Consider the following 22,402-nt stretch of genomic DNA (forward strand, 5'->3'; position numbering starts at 1 on the left):
ATAATGTTTTGTTCTAGACCAAGAGGCATTGTGCCAGGACTACATAGCTACCTTCGTGTGCCCAATGCTCTGACTGCTGGATCACTCTAGGGAGATTGTTTCCAGCATCAAGGTCAAATCAACTCTTTTATTACCCGCCTTTTATTTCTTCAAATGAAACCACAATTTAAATTGCTTTTTTACTTAGACCATGGCTTTGTTTATATTTTTTGGATTTTCCAAAATTTCTCTTTGCTTTCCCCTACTCCGGCCATTTCCTCCTTTCTCCCCCAGAGATTGTTCATCTCCCATTGTCTTTTCCTAAAATCATACCACTCATTCCATTTAGTCCTTCTCCATCTCTCCCCACCCTTGAAACCTTTCTATCCTCTTGAATCCACAGGTATCTGAAAATGTCTTTATTTTGATCTCACACTTGAAGTTTTGCTGGAGCTAACATTCTAGGTTAAAAAAAGTTATTTTCCTTCAAAGCTTTTAACTTACTATTCTACTAACTTGTAGCAACAGTGTGGCTAGCGAGAAGGCTGATGCAGTTGTGTTTATCATTGCTTTACAGTTGGCTTTATTTTTCCTACTGGAGCTTGTGATGCTCTGACATGTGATGATAATGCATGTGGGTCGTCACATTGTTTATTTACTGAGCTGTCCACTAGGGGCCTTGTAGTCTGGAAATTCAACTCTTATTTCACTATGGGAAATTCTTTTATGGTCATTTCCTCCTTTCTACTTTCTCAGTTTTTCAAGGGATTTTTTCATTGCATATTGGAACTATTGGACTAGTCTCATCTTTTATCTCATATTCTTGGTCTTTTTGTCTTTTTATTTTACATAATATAAAATTTTCTTTTTCCTTGACTTTGTGTTTTAGGGCTTCTCTTCAAATTTTTATTTTGGCAATTCCATATTTAAATTTTAAGACAGTCCCCTTATTTTCTGTTTAAAAATTTTACATATGGCCTTTTTCTCATTGTATAAATATAATATATCACCTACTGTTTTTAATTTTATTATTTGGGGTTTTTAGCTTTTCATTTTTATTATGTTCCCTGAATTTACTCTAATTCCTCTGGGGTCAGTTTTTCCATTGATATATTTGGTCTTTCTCTTTCTAGAGATTATTTTTTCATATAACTAATGATCTGTTTATGATTTCTTGGGTAGAAAGTATAACTTTGTTTTTATATATTTAAGATATTTTTGAAATTCTGTATCTCTCCTTTGAGTAGAAATTCTGGCTGAAGATTCTGGGCAGAGTAGAGAAGGCTTTAATCACTAGGAGTCTTTACTTTCTAGTAAGCAGATCAGAAAGGAGTCAAGCCGAGGCCCTACCAAATGTCAGAATAAGAAGGCTTTTCCCTGGAGGTAGAAATGCATACATGAGATGTCTTGGAGCTTCCCAGACACTTAATGACAAGTCTTTAGAGGACAGCTGTCATGTTTTGCCTGCATAGACATTCCAACCTCACATCCTCTATGGGTGTGGTTGGAAGAGCTGGGGTGGAGATGAAGGCAGCTGGGACGGCTGCAGGTTTACTTCTGCTTACACCATCCCCATCACTCTTAGACTCACTGGAGTTTGTCAGATACACTGGTATCATCTCTTCTGCAGCCTCTTAACAGAACATTCTGGGCCACAGCTTTCTCCCTGCATTTCATGCATCCATCCTCTCTCATCTGCGTTTCATTTTCTTGAAATGTGGTGAAGTCATCGTTCATTGCCAAGCCCTCTCCAATTGTTGATGTGAGGTTCTTTCCTTTTTTGTCAGTTTTAACATTCATTTCTGTGGGGTATCAGGAAGGATAAGAGACAAATCTGGCTGACTAATTTGTCATCTAGATCCCTAAGTCTAGGTTTATCTTTTAAATTGAAAAGTAAGTGATATTGTTATGATGAGTACATCCTGGAGATCTAGTGTACAGCATGGTGGCTCTAGTAAATAATAATAAATACTTGAAAATTTTTTAAAAGAAAAAGAAAAGTGATATTTTTCCTAGTTTTGGTTTGTTTGGAAATTAAAGAATATGTTATAATTATATGTATTGAGAAAGCCTATCGCATCAGCCAAGCACATAAACTTTGGAGTCAAAGTCACTTAAGCTCAAATTCAGTGACTGCCATATTGTAACATCTCAGGTTTCTTATTTATAAAATGGGATTAACAATGATAATAATAATAACAATAATACATACCTTACAATCAAATAATAAAATAAAGTGCTAAACATGGTTATTGGCACGTGGTAAAACTTGCAAAGTTATCAGCTTTATTATTATTTATTAAAACTTTTTATAGTTAAATGTATATATTAACTACAAAATGTTAATAATCTCAGGTGATGTATCTATTTTGATATGTTACTGATTAAGATCCTCCCTCATTAGAAATGGCAGTTATTGGCCGGGCACGGTGGCTCATGTCTGGAATCCCAACACTTTGGGAGGCTGAGGCAGATGGATCACCTGAGGTCAGGGGTTCGTGACCAGCCTGGCCAACATGGTGAAATCTTGTCTCTATTAAAAATAGAAAAACTAGTGGAGCAAGGTGGTGGGCCCCCATAATCCCAGCTACTTGGGAGGCTGAGGCAGGAGAATGGCTTGAACCCAGGAGGTGGAGGTTGCAGTTAGCCGAGATCATGCCATTGCACTCTAGCCTGGGCAATAACAGTGAAACTGTTTCAAAAAAAAAAAAAAAAAAAAAAAGGCTATTATTGTAGGGGGCTTTAATCAGATTTAATGTATTTCATCAGGGATATAAGATACTTTCCAGGCTCCCGTTTAAACTATTCTAACATTTTTCTACATCTTAAAAAATGGCAAGACTCTAATACACACGCTGTATTAGTTTTGAAAAAAAATAAGGCTTCTTTTATAATATCTTGCTCTTTATTAATTGGCTGAACTACTTAGAACGCTTTGGGGGCACATTAAAATTCTACATAAAAGGAGTCTTAATAACTTTTTGATAATAACAAAAGTTCTGGCTAAATTTAAATTGATTTTGTACCTTAGTATTAATAGCTGTACAGCTATTATATAGCTATTAATGATGATACAGCTATTATAATTACAGCTATTATAATAAATGAGGGAATTATTTTATTGGTTAAACATTACATTATCATCTGCATAAAATGGTAATTTTTTGCTGCTTGAAAATACTTTATTAGCATAGCCATACTGTGTGTTTATGTTAGCTGAGAATACCTTCCCAAAAGAGTATAATATTTCCTTTAAAATAGCAGGAAATGTTAATACTTTCCAGTGAAAAGACAAATAAGTACTTAAAATACCTTTAAAAGTATTTTAGGGATGTGTTGTCTGGGTTTGAAAAGAAATATTTTGCAAATCTGTAATTAAATAAGGTAATCCCATTATTCTACTTAACTTCTTAGCTTGCCGAGTGGTATCTGTATATCAGAAATTGTTGATTCATAGCGACCATTTTAATCCTGTGGTGATACTTTTAATTCACTTACAAATGACTCTCTGTGTGAAAGGTCATAGCTGCTCTGTCCTTTACGGTCAGCGATGGCTCCACTGCGTGTGAGGGATTTGGTTTCTGGCCACGGGGACTTTGCTCGGAGGACTAATGGAACTTTTATAAAGCCAGCATGGTCCCCACCGTTTGTTCTTAGGGGAGATTTTATAATCAAGCTTTAATGACAGAAACGTCTATGGTTGGTACATTCAAGGACATCGTTCCCAGCTCTGTGAGTAAAAGATATGATCACCTCATATAAAGTAGGAAGGGAGATGAGGAGCGTGAACCTGAACTGCGCATCTGGGAGCAGTTCAGACACGGTGCTCTGTGAAATACGGTAGTAAAACCCAACTCTCCTGAAGCTTTATTGTCTGGCGGGTTAGTAACGGCCTGGTTTATTTCCGTATGCAGGGCATCACTTGCCCTCCTCGCCCCCACCTCTGCCCTGGCTAAAGAGCTTTACTTCCTTGAAAGCTCTTTCTGAACCCTCCAGTCCCTTGTTTATGATAGGCACCTCTTCCTCATCCTGCTGACAAACGCCGCACCTGCTTGCTTCGTCAGTTCAAGAGCTTCGGAGCTGCTGACATTTTGAGTCATTCTATTTTGATGACTGTAGGCAACGTATTTCCAGATTGATACCTCATCCATATGTCTCTCCCTCACACAAAAATGAAAATATACCTTGTTCTTTCGTTTTGCCATTCACTTTTATATGACACTTACAAAGGTCAACATCCAAAAAGAGTATTGCCTTGTGTAATATAGTTGTGCAGTGGTGATGGGGAAACATATGTTGTCTCGGGATTTTATAAAATGTTCTCAGGAGAGCAACAGTGAATTGAGGTGGATGAAACAGAGTCCTGGGTTCTAGTGCCCTGCTACTCAAACTGCAGGCCCTGGACCAGCAGCTTCAACATCTTTCCACAGCCCATTAGAAATGCAGACTCTCAGGCACCACCCCAGATCTCCTGCATCAGAGTGCTTCTTGCAGGCCCCTGAGAGGTTTGTGTGCACGCTGAAATTTGAGATGTACTGCCCAGCTGGCTGACGCGCATAAGGTTGTTTCTAGAAATGTCACATCTGATGAAAGACTTTACAACATAATAAACTAACACTCATGTTCTCATCTCCATCGTGGTCTGGAACATCATAAACCATAATGTTTGTTGAATGAATAAACAAAAGACCTGGACTGCTCTTTAGCAACAGCTGTTGGTCTGCTAGATGGTCTTGTAATATTTTGGGGGTGAGAGTTATATGGAGTCACATATAAGATCTTAGAGTCTTTTTTCCTTTTTCTTTCTTTTGGCTTTATTTTTGTTCTGGATTCCTCCCATAAATATGATTTCTTTTTGTTTCTCTTTGGCTCTGAATACAACATATTTTTTTAATTGACAAGTAAAAATTGTACATATTTATGGTGTAAAACATGATGTTTTGATATGTGTATACATTGTGGAAGGGCTAAATCAAGCTATTTAGCATATGCATGACCTCATATATTTATCATTTGTTTTGTGGTGTGAACACTTAAAAGCTACTCTCTTAGGCACACTAAAAAGTAATCAGTATACTGTTATTAACTGCAGTTACTATGATGTGTAATAGATCTTTTGAATGTATTCCTTCTGTCTACTTGAAATTTTGTGTCCTTTGATCAACATCTCCCCAATCCCTCCACCCCCCTAAATACAGCAGATTTCTATTTTCCTTAAATACAAGGAGGTGGGTGCTCTTTGGCAGCCCACAAGGGGATCCTGCCACACCAGCTGTCCCCTCCCCTGGGCCAGGCAGTGAGGAGCTGGGAGCCTAAGGGGCAGAGGCTGCTCTGTGTCCAACAGTACAGCTCTGGGAGCCACGGATCTTGGATGCAGAGCTGCAGCATTGAGTGGGAAGTGCAAGGAAAATCTCACTATTTTATCAAAGTGAATCTCAGAGAACACACACCAACTCTGTCTTACTTATAGCGAAATTCTGACCACACAATTTTGGGGGATAATTTAAAAATCTGGACATATGTTGGAATATGATGTAAATTCTAACATCGGTTGAAGGACCCTCGTGATGACCTTGAGCCCTCCTGGATGCCCCAGGATAATCCCTTCGTCTGAAGGTCAGCTGATTAGCAGCCTTGATTCCCCTTTGCCATGCAAGGCAATGCAGTCTTCATTTCCGGGGATTAGGATGCAGACTTCTTTAGGAAGCTGTAACTCTGCTCAACACAAATAGATGTGCAGAAAAAGGTCTCCAAGCCTTAGCAAATTTTTAGACATTTTAGATTCTTTCCTTCAGTGTCTTAAGAAGTTGAACCTTATTTGCATGTATTTCAACTCAAAGTCAACCACATCATCCTGATGGAAGCCAGGTGGAAGACCTGTGTTTTATCTCTTTCTGCGTGTTTGATTTTGGGGTCTCCAAAGTGAAAAGCAAAAACAAAAACAAAAACAAAACACAGAACTTTTACTTTTTTAAGGAGAGTGGATGGCAATTTATTTTGTGTGAACTAAAATGCCTAGGAAGCTGCATTTTCTCATGCGAACTACAGGGTGCAGTTTGATTAGGGGGGTTGCAGTTAGAAGAGAATAGACTTTCCTAGTATTTAGCATGATTTAGGGTAACTGCCAATCTCATTCACTCCTGCATTTTTATGCTTTTGGCCGCAGAACTCCAGGAAATCTTTTCAGTTGTGCCCATTTTAAACTCAGGAAAGAGGCATAGAAACTCTAAGTTCTTTTGTGAAACATTTCTTGGAACTAGCCCTTCTCATTGTTGCTAAGGTTCATTGCAGGCACTTCGCAGTTTTTTGTTTCTCACTACACAATTAAGACGAGTTTGGTGACAACAGGGTGGTATATTTGAACTTTGGAAGTAGGTGGAGAACAAACAGCACTCCTGTTCCTTGTGTAGACAGCACTAGAGTGTGTCTTAAAGAAAGTGGGTCATGTTTGCTAGCAGTTTTGTGGGGTGAGTGGCAAGGGGACAGATAACAAAGTGAGCGGAGAATTTTTTATTTTTTATTTGAGAATGAGAGCAAATCATCTATCTTTTCTTCACTGAGGTACAAATGAAATCATACCCAGGTGATATCACAGGCCACTGACACATGATGGAAACATTGTGAGTAGACTTTTTGAAACATTAAAATGTGGCTCTTCTCCACTTTGTCCGTGTGGTCATACAGCCACATCTTGTCTCTGAGTTTCCTGCACTTGATCCAGGCCCACAGTAGGGGAGGACCAGAAGGAAGACTGAGTAGTTCTCTGTTTATTCATATGAGTCAGGAACAAATATAAGCTTCAGGGCACATCAAACATACACCAATGAAATGTGCCAGGGCTTAAAGAATTGTTGATCTGGTACTGATGGTAATAGTTCTGTGCTTTAGCTTTATAAAGACTTTGAAAGAATTTCAGTGTTGGAATAATGCTGTAACTCTTTCTTAGAGTTGAGGCTCAGGGTCTGGCTGAATAGACACACCCTAGCTGTGTGCCAAAAGATGGCATTGAGCTTCAAAGCAAATTTGCATTATTAACTTGCCTTTGCTTTTAGTCAGTATATATATGAAGAAATAAGACTTTGCATCTAGGAAGCCCTACAGTCTTGTGTGTAACATAACCCAACTTCATGCTATTTAACACTTTACGGCAAAATTAATACGGGGTTAAAGGCAAAGCAATGTAACTTATGGAAAACAGCAGTGGTAAAACATTATTTGGCAAATTATTTAAAATGCTCCTAATGCCAATATCAAAGGGTGAGAAAACTTAATAGGCGTGGGAAGAGAAGAGCAATTAAAGGTGTCAAAAGATCCACAAAAATGAGTAACATCCAAATAACTAAAATAGAACTCAGAAAGAGGTGACATGGAAAAGGAGAGATGACAGCTCAGAGCAGTGGCCCCTGAGCACCCTTTGTGTGGCCGCGAGGAGTGGCCTTGGGCTGGCCCCAAGCCCAGCAGAGGGTGAAGCGATGCTGCTGAAGGAGTGAGCTCAGCCGTCTTTAGACCTCAGACCTCGGACCTCAGCCCAGTGCTTCGCCACTGTACACAGGGTAGAAGCCATCAGGCAAATCTGTGGAACTGGGGGCTCCTTAAAATTCAAAACTTGTATGGAGGCAGGATTCTGAGGTGGCCCGCAAGATCTGCGAACCCTGCTTACGTGCCCTGCAGGATCTGGAACTGTGAGCAGGACAGAGCTTACCTCCACGGTGAAGTTTTGTCGTGTGGTACAGTCGGTTTAGGAAGGGAGCTTATCCCCAGTGGCCTGACCGAATGTCCTGAGCCCTTGAGATCTGGGTCTAGAGGTTGGGAAGGAACACGTCAGAGAAGCCCAGTGGGAGAGGAGTTTGATGTGAGTGAGTTTTCTGTAGTTGACTTTGAGGATGAGGGTCCGCATGGTAAGGACTGAGAATGGCCTCTTGGTTCTCAGAGCAGCCTGGTGCCAGCCAGCAAGAGAACAGGGACTCAGTCCTACAGCTGCAGGAGTGAACCCTGCCACAGCCTGGATGGGCTTCGAAGAGGTTTCCAGCCCCAGATGACTGCAGATCCTGCCAAAGCCTTGATTTTGGACTTCTGAAACCCTAAGCAGAGAACCCAGCCACTTTGCAAGTGAACTTCTGACTTAAAGAACTGTGAGCTACTTGGGAGGCTGAGGTGGGAGGATCGCTTGAGGCCCAAGTTTGAGATTAGTCTGGGCAACATAGTGAGACCCTGTCTCCCCCTCTCCCCACAAAAAAAATTTAAAAATAACTGGGTGTGGTGGCTTGTGCCTGTAGTCTCAGCTATTCAGGAGACTGAGGTAGGAGGATTGACTGAGCTCAGAAGGTTGAGGCTGCAGTAAGCTGCGATTGGGCATTGCACTCTAGCCTGGGCGACAGAGCAAGACCTTATCTTTTAAAAAAAAGAAAGAAAAACAGAAAAAAAAAGAGGCCAGGTGTGGTGGCTCACACCTGTAATCCCAGCATTTTGGGAGGCCAAGGTGGACAGATCACTTTAGTCCAGGAGTTTGAGACCAGCCTGGGCAACATGGCAAAACCCTGTCTCTAGTAAAAATACAAAAATTAGCTGGGGGTGGTGGCCTGTGCCTGTGGTCCCAGCTACTCTGGAGACTGAGGTGGGAGGATCACCTGTGCCCAGGAGGTTGAGGCTGCAGTGAGCCGAGATGCACCAATCTACCTTGAATACTGAGGGATGACTGTAATTCCTATAATTCATAAAATATTTTAAATCAAAATTACAGATTTTAATTTTGTATTAGGAATCCCCAGAAGATATGCCATTAAAAACGATGTCTGGCCGGGGACGGTGGCTCATGCCCGTAATCCGAGTACTTTGAGAGGCCGAGGTGGGTGGATCACCTGAGGTCAGGAGTTCGAGACCAGCCTGGCCAACATGGTGAACCTCTATCTCTACTGAAGATACAAAATTAGACAGACATGGTGGCACATACCTGTAATTCCAGCTACTCAGGAGGCTGAGGCAGGATAAGTGCTTGTACCCAGGAGATGGAGGTTGCAGTGAGCCAAGAACATGCCATTGCACTCCAGCCTAGGTGACAAAAGTGACACTCTGTCTCAAAAATAAATAAACAAATAAATAAATAAATAAAATTTAAAAGGAAGTCCTTGAAATAGATGTAGCCATATTCCCTACATAAAGATGCCATCTAATTCATCCTGACATTCTTAACCTGGTAGATATTGTCACCAAATATAAAGGGTACGGACTATAGTTTTAGGTCAATTTGACTTTAAAACTTGGGAAACAGAAGGAAAACCTGTTAGGCTGTAGCTAGTTACAGTTGTTCACACAGCCATTCTTCATGACCACTGCCAAGTGAAGAAAGGTTTTGTACACCCACTGCATCTGAGGCTGAGGTGCCCTGCGATGCAGCTTACTGAGGGCTTTGATGTAGGTAGAGAAGCTTTGGTATCCCTGAGAAATGCCAACTCTATCAGCAATAAAGGCAGTTGATGGCTTAGCCCGAATAAATTAGTTCCAAGAGAGCATGTGATACATCTTTCTAGGTTTAGCCCCACACCCTCACACTGCTCATCAGAGGTATTTCCCTAACACACATGGGAGAGGCTAAGTAATTGAACCATCAGTGAATGGAGCTATATAGATACATCACCTATCTGAGTCCTTTGAGCCAGTAGTGGAATAGTTTTCTTTTAAACCCCATTCAGAGTGACTTTGGCTCATTTCTTCTTTTCACTCGTCCAGGGTGGAAAGATAGAGAGTACTTGCAGTTTCCACTCACTAGTAGACAGGCATAATAATAATCAAAGAACATGAAACTGAAGCCAAAACCTTTGCCAGACGAAGAGAAACAAATTGCACCGAAAAATCATCCCAGACTTCCTGGCGGTTGCAGTGGCAGCTCTTGTTATTGTATTTCTCAGCCCCATCTTTCTGTTTTTCTTATGGCAAATGTCACATTGTTGACTTTCCATCGTGTAATGTCAAAAAGAATGATCATTAAGCAACCTTTTGAAAAAACAAACATCTTTACTTGGTCTGTGAAAGATCTGGAATAAAGAAATTTCTGAAAATGTTTTCTGCATATTTCAATGGAGTGGGCACTTAAAAAGGCGATGTTATTCTGAAAGCACTAGTTGATTGTTAGAAACTGGTTGCATTACTTTGTGTCAAAATCATACACAATGAAGGTAGATGATTTTCCTATTATTTTAAGGGTAGAAAAAATATTTTATGAATGACTAAGGATTGTGACAGAAACTACAGAAGGGGCATGGTAGGGGTCACTCTGAGCCTCAGAGTGCAACAGTACGCAACACCTGCCTGCGTACACCACTCTGGAGTGTCAGAAAGTGTGGTCTTTTTAAAAAAAATTAATTGATTATATTTCCTTAACAAACACAAGCGTGGCTCCTTGCCCAATTCCAATGTTTATATATTTTCTTTCATAATAAATATGCATGTATCACTGACAAGCTAGGAAGCAAGACGTCACTAGGTCTACCTGCTTCCCATCTCACCCAACCTTACTTGGGAATAGAGGAAACCTATGGGAAGGCTTTTCCCAATTTCCTCCTTCTCCAGTTAATACTGGTGCCATTGCTTTTATCCAGCTAGCTGTGCTCATCTTTCCTTTCTTCCCGACTGTGGGAGAGCAGAAAATGTAGACCTGGCTCTGTGAATTTTCTTGTATTTTCACCTAAATAATCCAAGATGCAGGCTGGTGTGGTGGCTTACACCTGTAATCCCAGCACTTTGAGAGGCCAAGGTGGGCAGATCACTTGATGCCAGGAATTTGAGACCAGCCTGGTCAACATAGTGAAACCCCATCTCTACTGCAAATAGAAAAAATTAGCCAGGTGTGGTGGTGTGCACCTGTAATTCCACCTACCTGGGAGGCTGAGGCAGGAGAATCTCTTGAACCCGGGAGGCGGAGGTTGCAGTGAGCTGAGATCACGGCACTGCCCTCCAGCCTGGGCAACAGAGGGAGACTCTGTCTCAAAAATAACAATTAATAATAATAATAATCCAAGAAGCAGTGGGGACATCGATGAAGAATCCCATCCACTGCATTTCTGTTTACTAGTGCCTCTTGAGATAGGAGTTAACTAGGTGAAGAGGGCTTGAAGGAGTGTTCTCTGGGAAGAATAGACAAGATGGGCTGCAGGGAAGGGGAGATAATGGGACAAGAGGGGAGACAGATGGGGGCCACAGAAGCTGACCTTGTAGGCCATGTGGAGATTATTGCTTCTATTCTAACAGCACTGGGAGGCCTCTGAAGTGTGTAATCGGAGGGCGAAGGGAGGTACTTACGGAAGACACCTTGTTGGCTGCAGTATGGAGAATGAATTAAAGGAGGGAACAGAGAGGATATCCAATCAGGAGGATATTCCAAGGTCCCAAGGTTCCAAGGTTCCAAGGCAAGAGGTTGAGCATCCCTAATGCAAAAATCTGAAATCTGAAATGCTCCAAAATCCAAAACTTTTTGAGTGCTGACGTAACACCACAGGTAGAAAATTTCAAACGTAAGTACTTAATACAAACTTTAATTCATGTGCAAAATTACCAAAAATATTGTGTAAGATCACCTTCAGGCTATGTGAATAAAGCATATATGAAATATATATGAAATCCGTGCTTTGATTTGTGTCTCATCCCCAAGATAGCTTATTATGTATATGCAAAATGTTCCAAAATACTAAAGTATCTGAAATTTGAAACTTTTCTGGTCCCAACCATTTTGGATAAGGAATAATTCACCTGTATTCCCTTGGGTTTGGGAGGAGGTGGAACAGAGAGGATTGGTGGTGGATCGTCTGAGGCAGGCGAGAGGGAGGGAGATGTCAAGGAAGATTCCTGGATCTTGGGGTGGTTATGCTATTCTCGGGAACCTAGAACCTTGGAAAAGAATATTTACTTATTTAAAATTTTACTTTGTTTCAGATAGAGAGCCTGCATTCTATTTTGGATGTATTAAGTTTAGGGTTCATTTTAGAAAATCAAGAAATATCTGAAGTCATAAGATAGCTGATTTCTCTATTACCTGGTGGGAAAAAAATAAGAAAATAAGGTAAAATTCTAGAAATAAAATTCTATAGTGTTAAGGCAAAAATCAGAGAAATTTCCAATTCAATTTTCAAGATACTCTTTCACATACTGTAATTTTGTTATTTTTCCAACAAATTATGGCAACATTTGCATTTTCGTGATGACTTTTGAGACAAGAAAAGGGACGGTGGTGACAGAAGATGGGTGGAGCAAGCTTGGAGGTAGCTCTGTGGGTCGGCATGCGGGAATGGGCAGTTGGTGGAGGGTTCCTTCTGAGTCATTGGATTTGCTGAAAGAAATGAGCAATGTGGAGCAGGTGAGCTGGTTCGATCCAGTCCTTGGAACAATAACAGGCAATGGAGAGAAAATACAGAGGTAGCTTTAAGGAAAACTTTTTTTTTTCACAGTTCCCTTTGCAAGGCATACCATTTAGCTTGATTTTTGGGCAGACACAAAAAACCCCATAGTCCCTCTTAAACCTCAATCCTTGGAAACATAATTTATCAGATCCTTAAAATGAGGCAAATATTTTCCTACAAGAATGTCCTGTAGACCACAAAAGGGAAACTAAATAAAAGTTCAGTATCTGTCTAGTTATCCTTGTATACATTTAAATTTTCTAGTGGTATCATTGCATGATCCAGATTTCTACAAGGAAGAGTGATCTTCCTATGGAAATTTCAAAGGTGAGTTACACATGTGGGTGCTTTCCTTTTCAGCCAAAACACATAATAGTGAGAACAATTGTAAATCAGGTGAAATAATTTTCTTCCTTCCCATTTTAAACCATACTATCAAGGGAGAATTAGGAAACAGAATTTGCCAAATGTGACATTTTTTAGTGAAAATTTGTTTATTTATGTCTTTATTAAATTAGAGAACGAAGGCAAATAGAGATAAGCTAAATATTGTTGGCTAAAGTATAGAAGAAAGATTCAAATTATTTCAACTAAATAGGGATTCTGTGGCACCAAATATCTTGCAGAGAATATAAAACAAAGGTTTAAATGTACAGCATGTGTCTGTTCTCAGGGCCGTCAAACTGCATTTTCATTACCTCGTCTGAGAGAGCAAAGGGCCTCTCCTGCGATATCTGAGTGCTGCCCTGTAGCTGACAAGTGTCTCTCCTGGGTTAGGGCTGACCCACTCCCCCAGAACAATTCTGTTTCACAGAAGTGGAGCCCCTTGGCTTTTCTGAGACTTTGCAGAAACTTGTCTATTTCTTCTGATAAAAGCAATAAACTTGTGCAATTATTAATACTCAATACGTGTACAAGTGAGATATTCTATTTGGCGTGGCCCAGTTTCAGTAGCAAGAGAGCCATACTTTCCTGGGACTGAAAGATTCACATATTGTACACAATAGTTTTTAATGAAAGTAGGCACAATTTCAAAGTTTATCAAATATAAAGAAAAAACTAGAAAAGTATGTTCCTCTTTTTCTTTTCTGGAACTTGTTTTTCTTATTTTCGGGTTTCCTTTATCTCCTCCCTGGCTTCGCCCCCACCCCAGTTTTCTTTCTCTGACTTTACTTTGGCATTGCCTTTTTCTATCATTTGCTCCTTTCAAGAATCCTATTGTTCTCAGAGTTCTTTCTTCTTCTTCACAACATTTTTTTCTGTTTCCGTTCAACTGAAACTACAACCTATTGATTCAGCCCACTGGCTTCCTAGGTAAGAAAATGTGTCTGACTCATTGGCTAAATATAGGTGCCCCTGCTGAGCTGGTTGCTTTCTTTAAAGAATTCTCAGTGGTGTTCTCTCAGCTGCTTGTCTTTTCTATTTAACCTCTGTTTTTTTTAATAGAAAATGCTATGCAGGTCTTATTTAGTAGAATGATTTGTTATAGAAGAAACTGCAGAAAACTTTCCCTTGAGAAACATTTAGGATAACCTAGTTGAAGAATTTCCTCTTTAATACCTCAAATATGTATCTCACTTTACAGCTCATCAGTGGCTCAAAGCAAAGTTGAGTCTCTCCTCTGGCCCAAGAAGGTGGACATCAGCTTGATGGATGAGAACTTAGGCTCTAGAGTCTGACAGACTTGGGTCTGAATCCCACCTCCGTTCATGTTGTTTTATGTTTGGGGCAACTGATTCAGCCTTCCCAAGAGCCAGTATGCTCAGCTGCAAAATGGAGATAATAATAAGGTCCTCCAGGGTTGTTGAATGATTAGTTTTATGTGCCTTGTGCATAGGCAGGACCCACTTGATATATATATATATATATATATATATATATACACACACACATATATATACGTATATATATACACACATATATATATGTGTATATATATATACGTATATATATATACATATATGGTTTGTTTGTTTTTTGACAGAGTCTTGCTCTGTTGTCCAGGCTGGAATGCAGTGGCACAATCTCGGCTCACTGCAACCTCCACCTCCCAGGTTCAAGTGATTCTCCTGCCTCAGCCTCCTGAGTAGCTGGGATTACAGGCACGTACCACCATGCCTGGCTAATTTTTGTATTTTTAGTAAAGATGGGATTTCACCATGTTGGTCAGGCTGGTCTCGAATTCCTGACCTCGTGATCCCCCTACCTTGGCTTCCCAAAATGCTGGGATTATAGGCTTGAGCCACCGTGCCTGGCCTGCATTTTAGTTAAAAAAAAAAAAAAAAAAAAGCTACATTAGATGCTCTTGGGAAAGTAGAAGTACTATCTTTAACATGTCTTCTATAGCAATAAGAATGAATGAGTTCTAGGTCCAAGTGAATATGCTTCCATCATAAAAGAATTCTCTTCTCTTAAATTGAATGTGTAAAGAAACACTGAGCAAGGTTTAGTCACTTCAAGATATTTCTTAGAGAAAATGTTGTGATCATAGTTCTTAGAAATGTTAAAAAAGAAAAACATGCATCAATACAGCACAAGTGGGACCATGCTCAAAAATTAAGATCCATCAATCAAATATTTCTACCCCATTACAAATATTATTTATCCAAAATAGTAATTTGATTTTAATTACTGTTTAGGTTGTTTAGTATAATATTTAATATATAACTGGTAACAATGAGAGGTTATACTTATAATGGCAAATGTAACTCATTTGGTTATATTTATTTATATATTTGTTTTATACATGTGTATATACATACGCACTCACATAAATACATATTTGTTTTATATGTGTATATATACATATACACTCAAATAAATATATATTTACATATACTTTTTCACACAGAATTATTTGACAAAATTGCCTGACTTTTATTAAATAATTCTGTGATGATGGCAGAATGTGAGGAGTCCTTCATTCTCTCCCCCAAAACCCCAAAGCATTTACTGAGCGCTTGCTAAATGGGAAGATTTGGCTCCAATTATCAATTATTATAGGTAATTGAAATGACACCTTAAGCCAGCCATTCATCCACTACATAAAATCATGATCCCCAAACTGGTATTTCCCAGTGGGGCTTTGCACTTTGATATGCACACGTGTCCCCCATGAAGGATCTGTTTAAAAAGAGAAAAGGATTGCAACAATGTGTGATAGTTCACTTCTTCATTCATTCAGTCATTACATTTACTCTGTGACTATGATTTTTCAGCCATTTTGCTAGTTTTTACACATGCAAATGTTAATGTCCTACCTAAAGCCGTATCTTCCCTGAGCTTTCTCCCTCTTCGTTTCTCATTGCAGAGACGGGCTGGGTATGTCAAGTCTTGGTTACTTGTGTATGTGTGCATAGGCCCATACAATGCTCTGGAAATGACCTCTTAAAAAATAAATTTTGTATTCACATGAACCTTAAGATAATTTAGGAGATATATGTGTGTGCATAGATATATGCATATATTAATACATGTATATATTATATAACAAATATTATTCATAAATGCTGATAAACATATATTATATGTGAATAAATATATAAAGGATATGAACACATATTTGTTTATATCTGTATCACAGCTTCAAGTGGAGGTGGGTTGACAAGATGTACAGTGTGCTAATTGAACCTACCTCTTCCAGGTGAAGGTGTGGCTCCTCAGATGGCTTGGCAAACAAGAGGTTAAGGGAGGGGGAGAAACAGACAAAGTCAATAAAGTCAGTTAATTGCAGGAAGCAGTTGCACAGCAACTGCAGCCAGGGAAACTGTTCTCTAGGAGCAGCCAATCACACAGGGGACCCAGTTCACCAGGAAGTGCTTGCCTCCGCCTGCCCCTTCCCCTGTGCCTTGGCTTTCCTGTGTCTGTCTGTCTCTCCATCTCTCTGTCTCTGTAGCTCTCTTTTTCTGTGCCTCTTAGGCGCTCCCTCTTGGTCTCTGCTTCTTTGCCTTTTTTGTCTATGGGCTCGCTAAGATGTACACACATGTGGTTTATAGAGGCAGACAAGGAGCCCATTTCTAGCTTGTCCCCTTCAGTTCTTTGCCCATTGCCCAGATACAGTGTTCACGTAAGGTAAAGGCAGGCTGTGCACTTCCTGCCCACGCCATCACCTGCCAGGTGAGCACAGGGCATGCCCAGAGCCAATCATCTCCACATGTTGGATGTGACGTCATAATGCATGGAAGCTGTACTGTATCAGCATGAAATCCAACCTAGCCATCAAAGTAACGTGACTTATGATAGAGAATGCCCTGGATGCCATATATTCTACCAAAAGTTTCCTGGGCCCACCATTTATTTTTCCTTTATCCCCTATAATGAATTTTAGATTAGCTACTCTTTGAAAAGGGACATTTGCTATCAGAGTTCTGGTTAGGCTTTTAATTTTTATGAAAGAGGTGTATTGGCCTACAGCCTAGAAGACTCTTATTATTTTTTGTCTCTCAAAGCTGGGACTGGCAGGAGATTTCCCAGTATTAATTAATTAACGCCAGGCTCTTTTGGCAAAATGCCTTGAAAGGGATGGCCTGTCCTGAGTGACCCTCTCATGTACTTTATGCCAGTGATCATTAAACTCGCAAAATTGTCTCACCTGGTTCCTCAGGACATTAAATGAAGATAAGAATAATAAACTCTCATATTAACATAAAGGAATATTAGTCTACTAGACACATAAAGAAAACGGTGTAAAATTCCTTCTGCATCCTAGGGCAAACGAATAACTTAAGATCATTTTTAATGTTTTTTGCCCACGGTTTAATAAGAGTCCTGAGATATTCAGGGCTCTATCACACTCAGTCATTTATAAAACATGTAAACATGCAAGACAAAGGGCCTTTGGAGCCCACCGTGGCACTCCATAGCACAACAGAAACATTCACTAGCCAACCCGCTATTAGCTAGGAAAACAGATGGCTGATCCTTTTGGATACAGAGAAGGGGAAGTAGTGATATTTTGCAAACTTTTTAACCTTCTAGAGAAGCACTAATAGAAATTGGGTTTGGGTTCAACCTTTCCTGGTTTCTTTCTTTTCTTTTTTCTTTTCTTTCATTTTTTTTTTTTTAGACAGAGCCTCGCTCTGTGGCCCAGGCTGGAGTGCAGATGCAGTGGAGCAATCTCGGCTCACTGCAACCTCTGCCTCCCGGGTTCAAGCAATTCTCCTGCCTCAGCCTCCTGAGTAGCTAGGATTACAGGCACCAACCACAATGCCTGGATAATTTTTGTATTTTTAGTAGAGACCGGGTTTCGCCATGTTGGCCATGCTGGTCTTGAATTCCTGACCTCAGTTGATCCACCTGCCTCGGTCTCCCAAAGTGCTAGGATTACAAGCATGAGCCACCATGCCTGGCCTCCTGGTTTCTTTAGGGACTTCAAGATTTCACAAACAAGGAACGTGTTCAGAGAGGATCCTGTGCTGTCATGAACGTGCAGTTTGGGATCCGCTGGAGGCTGTCTCCATGAAGCCTGCACTCACAGGAAATAAGAAATCTCCCAACACCTGTAACTCAAAGGGCAGTGCCAGCCTTTTTTTTTTTTTTTTTTTTTTACCATTTCTCCACACATGGAAACACACACACAGAAACACACACACATACACACATAAGTACATACATAGGAATACACACTCAGAAACACACAGAAAAACAGATGCAGAAACACAAACACAAACACACACAAGTAGACAAACACAGTATTCCTCTGAAAAGATTCTCCTGTTTTTTAGTCATTGGAATATGCTGGGTGAGAGAAAGCATAATTAATACCAAATTTTAAAAGGAATTGAAATAAATGAATCATCAGGGCACAAAAGGTGATGTTAGAGAACCAAGGAAATATGGCTGAGGAAAGTTGTGTTTTATGAATCAGTCACATTACCAAGTTTTAATGTGAATTATTTGAGGGCTGGGGGAGAGCCAGCACCCCCAATAGATGTGATACATCCCTCCCCCAGCAGACAGAAACTTCCCCTGTTTATCAGCAGTGGGCCCGGCACACTTTCATCCACATGTAGTCCACTTACCGAAAAATGCTGGTATTTTTTTATTGGAAAAATTAAACTGTAAATTATGCCTCAAAGGCTTGCATCTTTATGATAATTTTCTAAATTATTATCGGTTTTACAAATATATGAAGTCCTACATGCCTAGGATAATGCTGTATATGGTAGGCTGGAGATCTCAGTGCTAGTGAGCACATAATGTGAGGTGCTGCTTAACCAGACCTGGGTGATGGAGGGAGCTTATGTTGTCATTAAAATATCTTTAAGAGTTTTGTAAATCCTGGAAGTGTGAACACCGTGTGCTAAATTGTGGATGTGAATCATGGTTCACATCCATGTTTTCATTTCTCAATAACAGTCAATAAGTGCTAGTTATTATTATTATCACCATCATTATTAACAGATGGAGTGGAAAGGTATATCGGAGAGCAAACCTGTGTTGAGCCACTACTGTGTCTAAGCCTCGTGGCCATATGATAAGGTCTCTTCGTCCTACTAATGTCATTTTACATATAACAAGTTATGGCCAAGACCACCCTGTTAATAAGTTCTCATTCTGGTCCTATTACTCTAGGCTGCTCATGATTGAATAGCTTAGGAGGCAGGAAAACTATTGAGGCTTAATTAGTACAGGATTTGCACTTTCCTTGTGTGATTCAAGCTTAATCACAAACCAAAACTAGGATGAATACTCAGAGATAGCTGTCTTCCCTGGGGCTATTCTCTCACTCTGCTAAGGCTATAGGATGCACTTTAGGCTTTGTTTCTTGAGTTAAGATTATTCTCATGTTCCTGAAGGGAAACATTCCTCCTCCCATTTTCCAGATGGGATTTCAGCACACGTAGCCATCTCAGCTATAAAGACAATTGCAAGAATAAGATCTCTGAACATGAATTAACGACCATGGCTGAGTCTCCTACTGAGTTTTCCTATGGAAGCATTTCAGGAGCCTGAATTACAGCTAAAATGGAGTGGCTTTTTGTGTGCCGTGTAAGAGGGAGGTATTGCATTGAAGCAAGTGTTGGCTCAACTTCATAATGAGAAACCTGGATACTGATGGGGTTTAGCTTTGATTGGATTCTGGAACTTACTGCACTCAGCTGGGTGTAGTCCAGCAACTGGGTGGCACTGGCAGAGGGAGGCCTGCTTCTGCAACAATTACTGGTCAATTGCAAGTGATTATAATGGCACCGTGTCTAAAACAATATGGAGAAAAAATGCCTGGAAAACATAAAACAGTGGTGCTATACCACAGAATGAGCAAGTTGCTGAGAATATCAGAGTAACCAGAGATGTTGGAAATTCAAGTTGCTACTCTAGATCACAGGACAATGGTGCCCTTTTAAAAAATCTCCTTGGTATATTTTCAACTACGTCCTTCATCACAGGTAGTCAGAATAAGACGCAGTGGGTTCTATACAGACTCTCTCTTGGTGAGTTGAGACGGCTGGACAGAATTCAAGAAAGAGCAGGGCTAACCAGTCTTGCCACATGAATTCATCCAATAAATAAGAAGAACTGAGAAAAATGCCTTACTGCATCTAACTTCACTTCTACCAAAAGAGACATCCCATTGGTATGGGAGAATGCAGATTCCAAGAGATGACTACATCTGGAAAACGTTGTGGAGATCCTTGTGAGTACATGACCAGTAGGTAATTGCTCTGATATTTGCAGACAGCGTAGAAGAATTATCACTTTTGCTTTTACATACTTCATTGGTTGTGAGTGATTTGGCTACAGGAGGTTGCAAGCAACTATGGACCAAGTAACAACAAAACCAAGCTTAAATGAAGGCTGTGGGGCTCCCTCTCCAGTGGCATCTTGAGAGAGTGGGCATTCTCCCTTGAACACTGCCTCTCTGGCTCCCCAGAAACACTACTTGGAGTTGGCCTGTGCTAGTGAACTCTTTGCAGGCTGTCAATTGGCTGCTGCCAGCCCTGTGGTGGTTTCCTCACTCCTGTGAGAAGCTGTGACATATTCATTCTTGGCAGTCACCATCTCAGGCGTTAAATCACTGTCCTCAAATTACCAGAGTTCTGACACATATAATGGGCTTGGTAGGGGACCTGAGATAATTCTTTTTCAGTATTTATGAAATCATGCGCTCCCTATGGCTTCTGGGCCTTTCAGCTGCCTTTCAGATATCCCTCCTATAAATTTTCCATGATTATCACTTTCTAGCTTTGAAATATGCATTTTATGCATTGTTATGGGGATACAGGAGGCACCATTGACTTTGCCTTCTGTTGTGGATTTGTAATATGCCTATAGCCTCACCTGCCTAAGTATATAGTTCACTTGTGGCCATTTTAATATAGAATGAGCTTCATTACTATGCATCTTTCGTTTCTGCAAATCTGAGTCCTGTGGTTCTCCCCAATCATGTAAACCTTCACACACTAAACCAAAGGTCACACCAATAAATATTTCCTACGTGGCGGCGCCTAATGTTGCCAGAAAAGTCTTACTTTTAGCATTCCGTGCCTCTGTCTATGGTAAATTCTCTCATTCCCAGTTCTTGTGAACTCCCTCTGTCCTCCCCTTCCCCACTGCTGCAGGCCAAATCCCACTGTCACCATTGTGGAAATGAGACTCCGTGGTAAGATTGAGGCTTGCCAATCAAATTTTAGTCTCATTTTTTTTGAATTTATGCTCCGCTGTTAGAAATATAAGCAGTTGAGAATGTATCTTGTGTTTGGAGGCAGAAGGCTTTTTAAATTTTTCTCTATGCTTTGTATTTTTCTACCTATAACTTCTAGCTAACTATGCATGAGGGTCTGAAGTCAGGCTAGGACTCAACCAAAGGTTTTATGACACAATGACTAGGTATTCTCTACCGCATCTCAGAAGCAGCTTACAGCTGATATCCTAATACATTGAAAATGAACACTTGGGAGAAATGAACAGTTTGTTGGGACTTCCAACAAATGGGTATCATATGGCTAGCTCCCAGTTGTCCGCATTTATTTATAAAGTTGAGTGGCTTATGTGATCTTTTTTCTTTAGATCCTCCTAAGTGAGGATGGGTAATAGCTGAAAAAGAGTAGCACAGAGTCCGGTTTGGAAAGAGTCTGGGCAAAAATTCCTAGCTGGAAATAGGGAAATTTTAAAAACATAGAATTTTATATTTGAATTTTAAGATACTGAAGATCAAAAAGTCACTCTAAGTATAAAACACAGAGGAATTATTCTGTTTTCATTTTACCTTTTTTTAATTACATTGTTATTAATTCATTAGTATGGTGTAATAATAATTATAACAATGCATAGATACCTTGTTCTAATTAAGCTTTCAGGGTGCATAATGATTATAGGGAATATGTCATTCTTAGATATGGTAATACCAAAAATTGACCATTCTTAGATTACCTCCAGTAGAAACATATGAATTTCTGTTCTGTTGTAAGCAATATGGAGTCAGACATTTCCAGATTCCTTAATAGGGAATAATTAATTCGTTTTCAAATGATCTCTTTGGGTCTTACCTATTTGTATAAATGAGGCTGTCATTTTCACAGGTGCCCAGAATTGGAACTACATCAAATTAGTCATTAAGCATTTCAGTGATTTCCTTTGTCATATTTTTCTTTTCTCCCCTCTCTACAGTATATTCACTCCCTCATCAGCAGCTCCACCATTGTGATTACCTTCTCCTTGTTTCCCTCCCTCTCTCCCTGTTTCTTTGACTCACAATTTGCTCAGAACATTGCAGATTGGTTAATTTTCCCAAGGTGACATTTGATTTTGCAGCTATTATCTTTAAAAGCTCTGTTGATCCTTCATTGCTGAAAAATTAATTCCTCCGTCCTTATAGACTAGTATTAAAACATTTTTCAAATGTCCAACTTATTTTTCCAAACTTATTTCCCAGTGGGGTTCCACAAGGGGTCTTGATTGGCTGTTTGGATCAACATGTCCGGGCGTTAAGTCCAGCTTTGTCACATATTGATTTTATTATTTAGAACAAGCTATATAATTGCTATAGTCACTGCCATAAAAATAGAACTTCACTCTGACACAGATTAAATGAG

At 39.9% G+C, this 22,402-nt stretch overlaps 1 long non-coding RNA gene across 2 annotated transcripts in view; it reads left to right on the forward strand.

Moving 5' to 3' along the window:
- Window positions 1-22,402, forward strand: part of LOC129486476 (uncharacterized) — a 169,950-nt gene that overhangs the window by 68,184 nt on the left and 79,364 nt on the right. Inside the window, exon 3 of one of the 2 annotated variants that reach the window (XR_008658994.2) lies at window positions 7,910-8,080. The exons of the other annotated variant lie outside the window; for it this stretch is intronic. This is a non-coding gene — a long non-coding RNA (uncharacterized lncRNA). Of the gene's footprint in view, window positions 1-7,909; window positions 8,081-22,402 lie in introns of those variants that run through there. 2 annotated transcript variants of the gene reach the window in all.

Source organism: Symphalangus syndactylus, chromosome 7, assembly GCF_028878055.3.
Source record: "Symphalangus syndactylus isolate Jambi chromosome 7, NHGRI_mSymSyn1-v2.1_pri, whole genome shotgun sequence".
In the NCBI taxonomy this organism is placed as follows: Eukaryota; Metazoa; Chordata; class Mammalia; order Primates; family Hylobatidae; genus Symphalangus; species Symphalangus syndactylus.